This window comes from Danio rerio, chromosome 23 (genome assembly GCF_049306965.1).
Source record: "Danio rerio strain Tuebingen ecotype United States chromosome 23, GRCz12tu, whole genome shotgun sequence".
Taxonomy (NCBI): Eukaryota; Metazoa; Chordata; class Actinopteri; order Cypriniformes; family Danionidae; genus Danio; species Danio rerio.
The window spans coordinates 29670147-29679499 of record NC_133198.1 but is presented as its reverse complement, the minus strand read 5'-3'; positions in this window follow the sequence as shown (position 1 = coordinate 29679499).

The window sequence follows — 9353 nt, the reverse complement described above, 5'->3', positions numbered from 1 at the left end:
CGAGCCGGAATCAGCCCGCGACGCCGCGAGTAAGTTATGCGCTGCGGCTTGGAGCTGGCGCGATTGAATATATAAAACCCTCATATTTGTTAACGTTATTACATCCATTTGTGTTGATATGACAGCAAACGCATGCTGAGAAGTTCGGGGGGCGTAGTTGATTTTACATAAAGCGTTTGATTGGAAGCTCGACTCTGCTCATTTTCGCGGCTCCTCCTCTGGCTCCATCAGACAGTCCTTCTGCGCATGTCTGGCTCCAATTTCAGCAGTCTTTTGCGACAGTTTGTGCCCGTCAAGCAGGCGTTTTGCCCTCAAGGCGTTCAATGGGAAAAAGGGCTGTCGCGTCGTCCATATTTTTTACAGTCATTGGTTCAAACACAGTTCATTACACACACACACACACACACACACACACACACACACACACACACGTTTTTTTTTCCAACCGGTTAATCCTCACACGATAATATAACGTTTATCACTTTTAGGTCGTAAGTTAAATGCAAATGCAAGAACTGAAAAGCTAACATTAGGCGGACGACCCTGTTAAGGAAGCACCACCTTGCTACAGCTTATTATTAAAAATATGATCCATGACAACGATTTACTCTCCCAATGTATTAAATTATAATACACGCTATATATAATTTAAAAAAGACTACAAACACGTTAAAAACACATTTATATAAAGACTTAACAGACATAATAAACAATCGAAGCAGGCTGAGCCTATATTATTTTCCGCGACACCGGTGAGAAACATACAAATTAGCATTTTATACAAACAAATGTGTACATCTATACAAATGAAAATGTTGATACATATTATTTTATAAATACTATATCAAACATAAAAGAGTAATTATCAATAATATAGGTCAAAAACAAGTAACGATTAAGCTTTACTACGTCGGTCCTCCCCCGTGATATTGCTCTGAGTTGGTATCGGCCAGCTGAAGCGGGAGGCATAAATGTCCACTGCTCCCTTTTTCAAGCATTTGCCATTGACCGCAGAGATGGGCGACACAGTCATTCATAGGAACCTTGACCCAAACGAGGATTAAAGAAACAGCCTGGGACGAAAACTGCAAGTGTGCTTTTTAAACAAAGTATTAAAATTGGATAAATAAAGCCTTAAATGTGTCAAGTAAAAGTTTGCTAGACAGCAAATTGCTAGATTTTAAGTGATGTAACGGGTAATGCTGCTGCTTAAAAGTTAAGTACGATATGCTTAGTTTTTTCAAGCTTTTTAAGGCCTACATTAATGGGAATACAGCAGGCGCATTGCTAGACATAAAGCTATACTGGGGCACAGCTCCCTCTAAAAAAAAAAAAAAAATATATATATATATATATATATAGTGTATTATGTGTGTGTATGTATATATACACACACACACACACACACACACACACACACACACAGTTGAAGTCAGAATTATTAATTACATTTTTTTGTCTTTTTCAAATATTTTCTAAAATATGTTTAACAGAGCAAGGAAATTTTCAGTTTGTCTGATAATATTTTTTCTTCTGGAGAAAGTCTTATTTGTTTTATTTCGGCTAGAATAAAATTAAGTTTTTTTAAAGCTATTTTAAGGTCATTATTGTTAGCCTCTTTAAGCTATATATTTTTTTCAATAGTCTACAGAACAAACCATCATTATGCAATGACTTGCCTAATTACCCTAACTTTAACCTAATTAACCTAGTTAAGCCTTTAAATGTCACTTTAAGCTGAATAGTTGTATCTTGAAGAATATCTATTCAAATATTATGTGCTGTCATCATGGCAAAGATAAAATTTATCAGTTATGCCTATTAGAAATGAGATATTAAAATTATTATGTTTAGAAATGCATGGAAGAAATCTACTCCCCAGTAATTGGGGACAAATAAACAGGTGGTGGGGGTCTAAGTTTATTTAAAATTTAGTTTATTAATTTTGACTTCAACTAACTATATATAAATATATTAAATTTACAGTATTATTGTTATTATATAATTATTATTATAAATAAATAACAGAAATTAATCTGAATTGTAAGTGGAAATTTCTGAAGACACAACTGGAGTGATAAGATAATTTAAGAAATCTTTTACATGAACTTAATTAGAATGAAATTCTCTAGATATTTTTTTACAAAGTTTCATAGATGTATCTGTTGTGTATCTTAGACCCGACTCATGGCAGAGAATTAGGTTTATTAAGTGACTGACTGATCGTCCCTTATAGTCCCTCGTTTGTTTGTTTTTTTTGGCTTCATACAAAAATCTATCAGGAGCCATGCTTAGTCTAAATAAGATCAACATCATATTATTTAAGATTTGTTTAGTCGACTTGCAAAACTATACTAAACTCATTGCGTGCCGACACCTCCGCATAAAAAACTAATTACGCCGGTTAGATTTTTTCGGCGTGCATGTTTACAAACGAAGCAGCGCGTCAGCATCAAGCAGGAGCGGTGTGTGAGGCACGCAGGTATGTTTTTTTTTTCTGCGCACATGCTCAGTTTGCTTTTTGATTAAACTACATTGCTTTCAGTATCACCAGCGTTGGTTCGGTTGCACATAAAGAATAACGTCTTTATTCTGGGAATTTCACTCTAAGTAAATACACTTGCATTTAAAGTAAATCACCTCAAAGCATTTACTGGGGCACTGGCGATTTTTACTGGAGCACGTGCTGGGGCAGTAAATGGGATCTAGCAACGCCCCTGCCAGTTACTCTTGTCTTAATTAATTTTGGAATAAAAATAACTCGGAGTAATTGTTACCTAATTTTCCAAGGAAGTGTCCTCTCTGCTCGATTCAAAGGTAACGATGTAAATCTGTCTAGTCCTCTCGTTCGCCGACAGATGGCAGGAGACGCCATCTTTTACATTGAGAGAACTAGGAAAACAAAACAGGTTGTACAAACAATCTCTTGAGAAAACGACGGTTGTTCAAGGTCGTGTTAATCCCAGGTAACATACCTTTACTGATAACAAAATCCTTTAACGTGGCGTGAGAGTTGGTACTCTTTACCCCACACGTTTAACCCACTTTTTCGAACTTATTATGCCAAACTGCAAATTGTTTGTGTTGATTAGGCTGCTTTCCTTTCGACGTTTGTCATGGTTAACATAATTTCTACTAAATCACTAAACTTAAACTGGCCCGTTTCTAACAGTATCTTTATCTACATCTTTATTTTTCATGACATAGGTGGTTATACGACTGCAAAAAATACCCGATGATAGTTAAATCAGTAAAAGGCCTAAAATACCTTCAGCATAGAAACAATAGGTTTCTCTAGCTAGCTCACTTAACTTACACTTATTTTAAGCATCTTGGAAGTGCACATGGTAACATAGACTATCAGATTTATTTAAATGTGTCGTTTAGATTGGACAATGGGTTCATTGTTAATTCACAATTTATCTGCACTAGTTTATTAATTTTTTTATTACACCACTGCACAATTTAGGAAACACGTTTGGTTTTGTTTAACAGCATGTGTACAGCGAGAACAGTGCCAAGAGGAAGTGCTTTTTCTGGCTAACTGTAAATGTGTAACAAGTTAATCTTCATGGTGTGTTTGCTCCATATTGCATGTCTATAATTGGCACTGCATGAGTCATTCTTTTATACCTCACTATTGTCTGTGTAAACTTTGGTTTTGACTCGTTTGAAAGTTTGCTGGAGTTGAAGACCTTCCAATATTGATCCTTTTTGCATATGGAAAATGTTTATTATGGGGGAAAAAGAGAATTAGGATGAATAAAACAACTGAAATAATTTTTATATTGATATTTTCTTGGTAATATTGGTATAAAAATGATACATAAAATAATTGTAAATTATAGAAGTGTTTAAAGTTATTTATAACGTAAAACTAAACAAAATAAAATGTATTTGTTTATTTTTAATAAAACTTCTGTGATTTGTGAGCAGTTTTGGAGCACTTTATGACATCATGATTGTTGTGCTTGTTTAGGTATCTGTATATATTTAGGTGAAAGGTGTACATAGTTAGCATCTTTTAGTAAAGGCCCTATCATAAGTTGAGAGTTTAGACAGGGGAATTCCTTCTTGAGGTAAAAGCATTGCAGTGATGATCAGTTAAATAATAAATATTAAAATAAGATTATTAGCATTTTTTAAAATCATGTCAATATGCAACATTTGACTGTTGATGCAGCTGTTTTTAAAAAAGGCAATATTATGTTTTTTGCGTACTTGCATATCAATATACACTCACTGGCCACTTAATTAGGTACGCCTTACAAGTACCGGGTTTTGCCTTTAGAACTGCCTTAATCAAGGCCATTTAAGGCTTAAGGCCATTTGAGTACAGTGAACTCATTGTCATGTTTAAGAAACCAGTCTGAGATGATTTATGTGTTATCCTGCTGGAAGTAGCCATCAGAGGATGGGTACACTGTGGTCATAAAGGAATGGACATGGTCAGACTCAGCAACAATAGGCTTTGACGTTGACACAATGCTCAATTGGTACTAATAGGCCCAAAGTGTGCAAATAAAAAATCCCTCACACTATTACACCACCAGCAGCAGCCTGAACAGTTTATAGAAGGCAGGATGGATCCATGCTTTCATGTTGTTGATGCCAAATTCTGACTCATCCATCCGGATGTCGCAGCAGAAATCGAGACTCATCAGACCAGGCAACATTTTTCCAATTTTCTATTGTCCAACATAACAGGACTGGCACCCAGTGTTGTATTCTGCTGCTGTAACCCATCTGTCTCAAGGTTCAATAGGTTGTGCGTTCAGAGAGATGCTCTTCTGCATACCTCAATTATAACGAGTGGTTATTTGAATTACTGTTGCTATCAGCTTGAACCAGTTTGGCCATTCTCCTCTGACCTTTGGCATTAACAAGACATTTGCACCCAGAAAACCGCCACTCACTGCATATTTTCTCTTTTTTGGACCATTTTCTGTAAACCTTAGAGATGGTTGTGTGTGAAAATCCCAGTAGATCAGCAGTTTCTGAAATACTCAGGCCAACCCACCAGGCATCAACAACCATGCCACTTTCAAAGTCAAAATCACCCTCCTTCCCCATTCTGATGCTCGGTTGGAACTGTAGCAGATGTCTTGACCATATGTCTACATGGTTGTTGCTAAATCAGATATGGTTGTGGCTGGAGGTTAACGAGAATAATTAATTTGTATTATTTATAAAACTTATTCATCTTATTTTATTAATGTCTACCTCCACCTAAACCCAACTGTCACAGCACTGTAATAATAGTAGTTGTACAGAGTATTATTTATGCTACCATTAAATTACCCAATAAGTTGTATTTTTTAACTCTTACCCCACACCCAACCCTAAACCCAACTGTCACAGTACTGTAAAATATACATTATTATTAAACAATGTTATTGAAAAATGCTGCTATATTAATGTGCAATTCGCACTTCTTGCCGGCTGCGTATCCGATCTGTACTTTACCAGTCTACATGCCTAAACGCATTGAGTTGCTGCCATATGATTGGCTGATTAGAAATTTGCGTTAATGAGCAGTTGGACTGGTGTACCAAATAAAGTGCCTGGTGAGCGCACAGTACAATATTCTGCACAAACGCACATGATGTCTAATGCTTGTATATGCATATCCAAAACAAACTATTGTGTCGTGTGTGCAAATATAGACTCAAATACAGCAATTTCATTGGCTGTTGGTCTTGTTGACATGGTCAAGCTGTGTGTTGACAAGATTAAATGCACACATGTGCTTTTGGATGCTATAGTCTTCCATAGTAAATAAAATACATTATTTAGTTCCGTCTGTGCAGATGTTTTAGACTCACTGCTCTTGTCACATAGAAACTGTCATCATCACAGAAATGATCCTGTACAGGCCATTTCACACTGAGGCAAATAACAAAATGGAATAGCACAACAGCTCACTGTAGCAAGAACAATAATGGGTGAGAAAACATTCTTTTTAAAGGGCACATATTTTACTCCTTTTTTAAGATTTAAGGTGAGTCTTTTTGTGTCTGGTTTCAGCTCAAAACACCCATCAGATTGTTTATTAGAACATTGGGATTTTCTGCTCTAAACACAATTTAGCTGTTTTTTTTGCCTGTGCCTTTAATGCTGTTTCTCCCCACCCACTATTCCCATGTGCCTGTCAAAGTGTGCCTCAGTCTCTGCCTCGGCTGCGTCAGATAAACAGCATAGTGACAGACATGAAGGAAGCAGATCTCATTTGTGAGTTTTGTGAGCAATATAGTAAGATCTTTACTAATGATTATTTGATGTATTTGTTCAAGCCTTTCTGCGACGAGTCACAGACAATGTCATTACAAAGTTCACGCGCACACACACAGGACGCATTTAACTCGACAGCAAATGTGACAGGATACATGTTAACATCCACTGCTGTATGGATATCTGTTATCTTAATGTACAAAATAAACCTGATTTAATGTCCACAAACAGGAATTGAATTGTCATATTTTAATAATTTCACTGACATGAGGCTGTGGTGATAAAGACAGTAAAGTAGCTGTAATTCATTACAAACATGCACTGTTTTAAAAACGTTTTAAACTTGTGAAACTCATTCTTGATCACATTTGATGATGATTGATGATCCCAGAGAGCTGAATAGATCTTTTAATCCCGGTTGCTTTGTGCACGTCTTGTTTTGTTGCAGCCTGATCTCACGAGGAAACGCAAGTATTTTACGATTTGTGAGTTTAGTGGCTAATTTGTACAAACTTGTACGAAAATATATGATTTTAAAAAGAAGGCGTGGCACCCCACCCCTAACCCCAACCATCACTGGGTGATGAGCAAATCGTACAAAATTGTACGAATTAGATAGTACAAATTCATACGAATTATATAAGTTAGGTATTGCCTTGGGATTGCGTTGCTTGTTGATATGATTAAATGCGTTACTTTGGAGATTTGTTAATACGCGGCTGTCAATCAATGGCGAGGGTGGAGAAATCTGCACTCATACGTCACGTTGCGGTGGGCCTCAAAATCAAAGATGGATTTTAATCCTATTTTAACATCAGGAAATGAAAAAAAAATAGACTTTGTCTTTATATCACTCCAACATGACTGTGGACACACTATGACTATACCCACACTCAGTTCTGTCCAAACAGCTTCCAAAAGATGTTTTCATCATAAGTTGCCCTGTAATGTTTTTTTCATCTGTCAGTTAGAATCCATTTAGCTTTTTATCGATATAAAAATATAAAAAAGCTAATTGTGACTTATTTCACAAATCTGATGTTATTTCTTACAGTTCAAAAAGTTGATAAAATTGTGAAAATTCAAAAAGAGCCACATATTGATAATGTTATGATAACAGTTTTAACATGAGGTTACTATTGAATTGCCTCTTGTTACAGTTATGAAATAGTTTGATAACAAGTAGGAAAAGTTCTAGTGACCACATTAAAATGGTCTAACAAAATTCTAAACCACTGGTGTGAACACTGATATGGTTACAGTTATTGTTAATAAAAATAAGTGTGTATATATATATATATATATATATATATATATATATATATATATATATATATATTTTTTTTTTTTTTTTTATTTATTTTTTTTATTTAATTTTTTTTAATTTGCTTGTTTATTTTACAGGGACAATACACTTGACATTGTTATACAAAGATAACCGATGTTGTGTACATAGGGCATATAGCATAAAGCTAATTTACAGCCCTAGTCCCAGGTTAGGCTTTACAAAAAATAAATAAATAAATAAATAATAATAAATATATATATATATATATATATATATATATATATATATATATATATATATATATATATATATATATATATATATATATATATATATATATATATATGTGCGTGTGTGTGTATATGAACAGGCCTTTTCTCTTTTTATATTTCAAGCATTGTATGTATTCATCTTGCTGTTTCTCTGGACATCTTAGTTCTGGTTGTACCGGTTGCAGTCAGAAAATGCCACAAATGCCAAAAAGATGACCGGAGCTTGAGGAATGTCTTTCAGGCTTGAGCATTTCTTTCTCAAGACCAATATGTAGACAGCAAATTGCATAATATTTCTCTTAAGGAAATTGCATTTAATTTATCTAAATAATCTCTGTGAAGTTTCAATCTGAATTTAAACTCTTTCATAGCACTGAGATGGCTCTGATATGGTTTATGAATGAGCTTTTAAAGTATTCTAACTGCATCTGTGTTGATCCTGTGTTGCTGGATTTATTGATACATTTTCTGACCCTGTCTTTCTTGCTTGGAGCACATTGTGGGCTCACAGGGAACAGTTTTGTACTGGTTCAGGTCTCATTCATTAGATCGGTTTTCTCAGTTTTATTTGAGGATTAAGGATCATCTATAGCTGAACCATGGAGTTTCACAGGGTTAAATTGTTGGTCCTTTTCAGTTTTTCCTTTACATATTCTCAGGAATTAAAAACCTTCTTTTCATATTTATGCTGTTGACATTTAGATTTATTTGTCGTATTTGAGCGAAGCAAAAACTTATATCCTTTCTTCCTTTCTCTCTTTGATTTGGAAAAAGTGGTCCATGCTTTTATTTTCTTCTCCTTTGAACTCTGTAATGCTCTGGTGGCTCAAAGTCAGCTAAGTCAAGACTTCAGCTGATCCAAAATGTGACTGGTTACTTTTTAACTGGCGTATCCCTCAAAGTGGAACTGGGGAAAAGGGGGGAGGGGGCAAATAATTCTGACTTCAACTGCATATTTTTAGTACAGCAGAACTTATTATAGTAGTTTTTTTGTTATAGTAATAATAGTATTATAGTAGGCGCTTTGTAGCTTTGCAAGAAAGCATGTTAAAATAAACATTACCTTACCTTATACCTCAGCCCTGATACAGATCATACATTGCTAAAAAAAAAAAAAGCTGATCTTTTACACCTAAGCATTGTTTATTCAGATTGTTCAACTGACAGTGATGTTAAATCATGTATTCCCATCAACCTGTCACTTAGAAGCAGATGATTTGATAAGAAAGAGTGGTATTCTTCAGTCAGGTAGTTCATCGATTTCAGTTTTTTTTTTTTAACCTAGGAAAACAAAGTATAATTATTTGTATTATTTTAATTACAGGATAGATTATCTTGTTAGTTTGATGGAGTAGTTTTTTTCCACAAATTCATATTTATATCAAACAAAGCTGTTTAAAGTCATATAATCGTTAATTTGTTGCATTTTATTAAAGATAAATTCAGTCTTTCTCTATTTATACAAGTATGAATAAATGTATCAGTATCACAGTGTCATGTATGCAAATTATGATTAAGCAGCATTATCACAGATCAATTACACTATTGTGGAAAAACAAAAG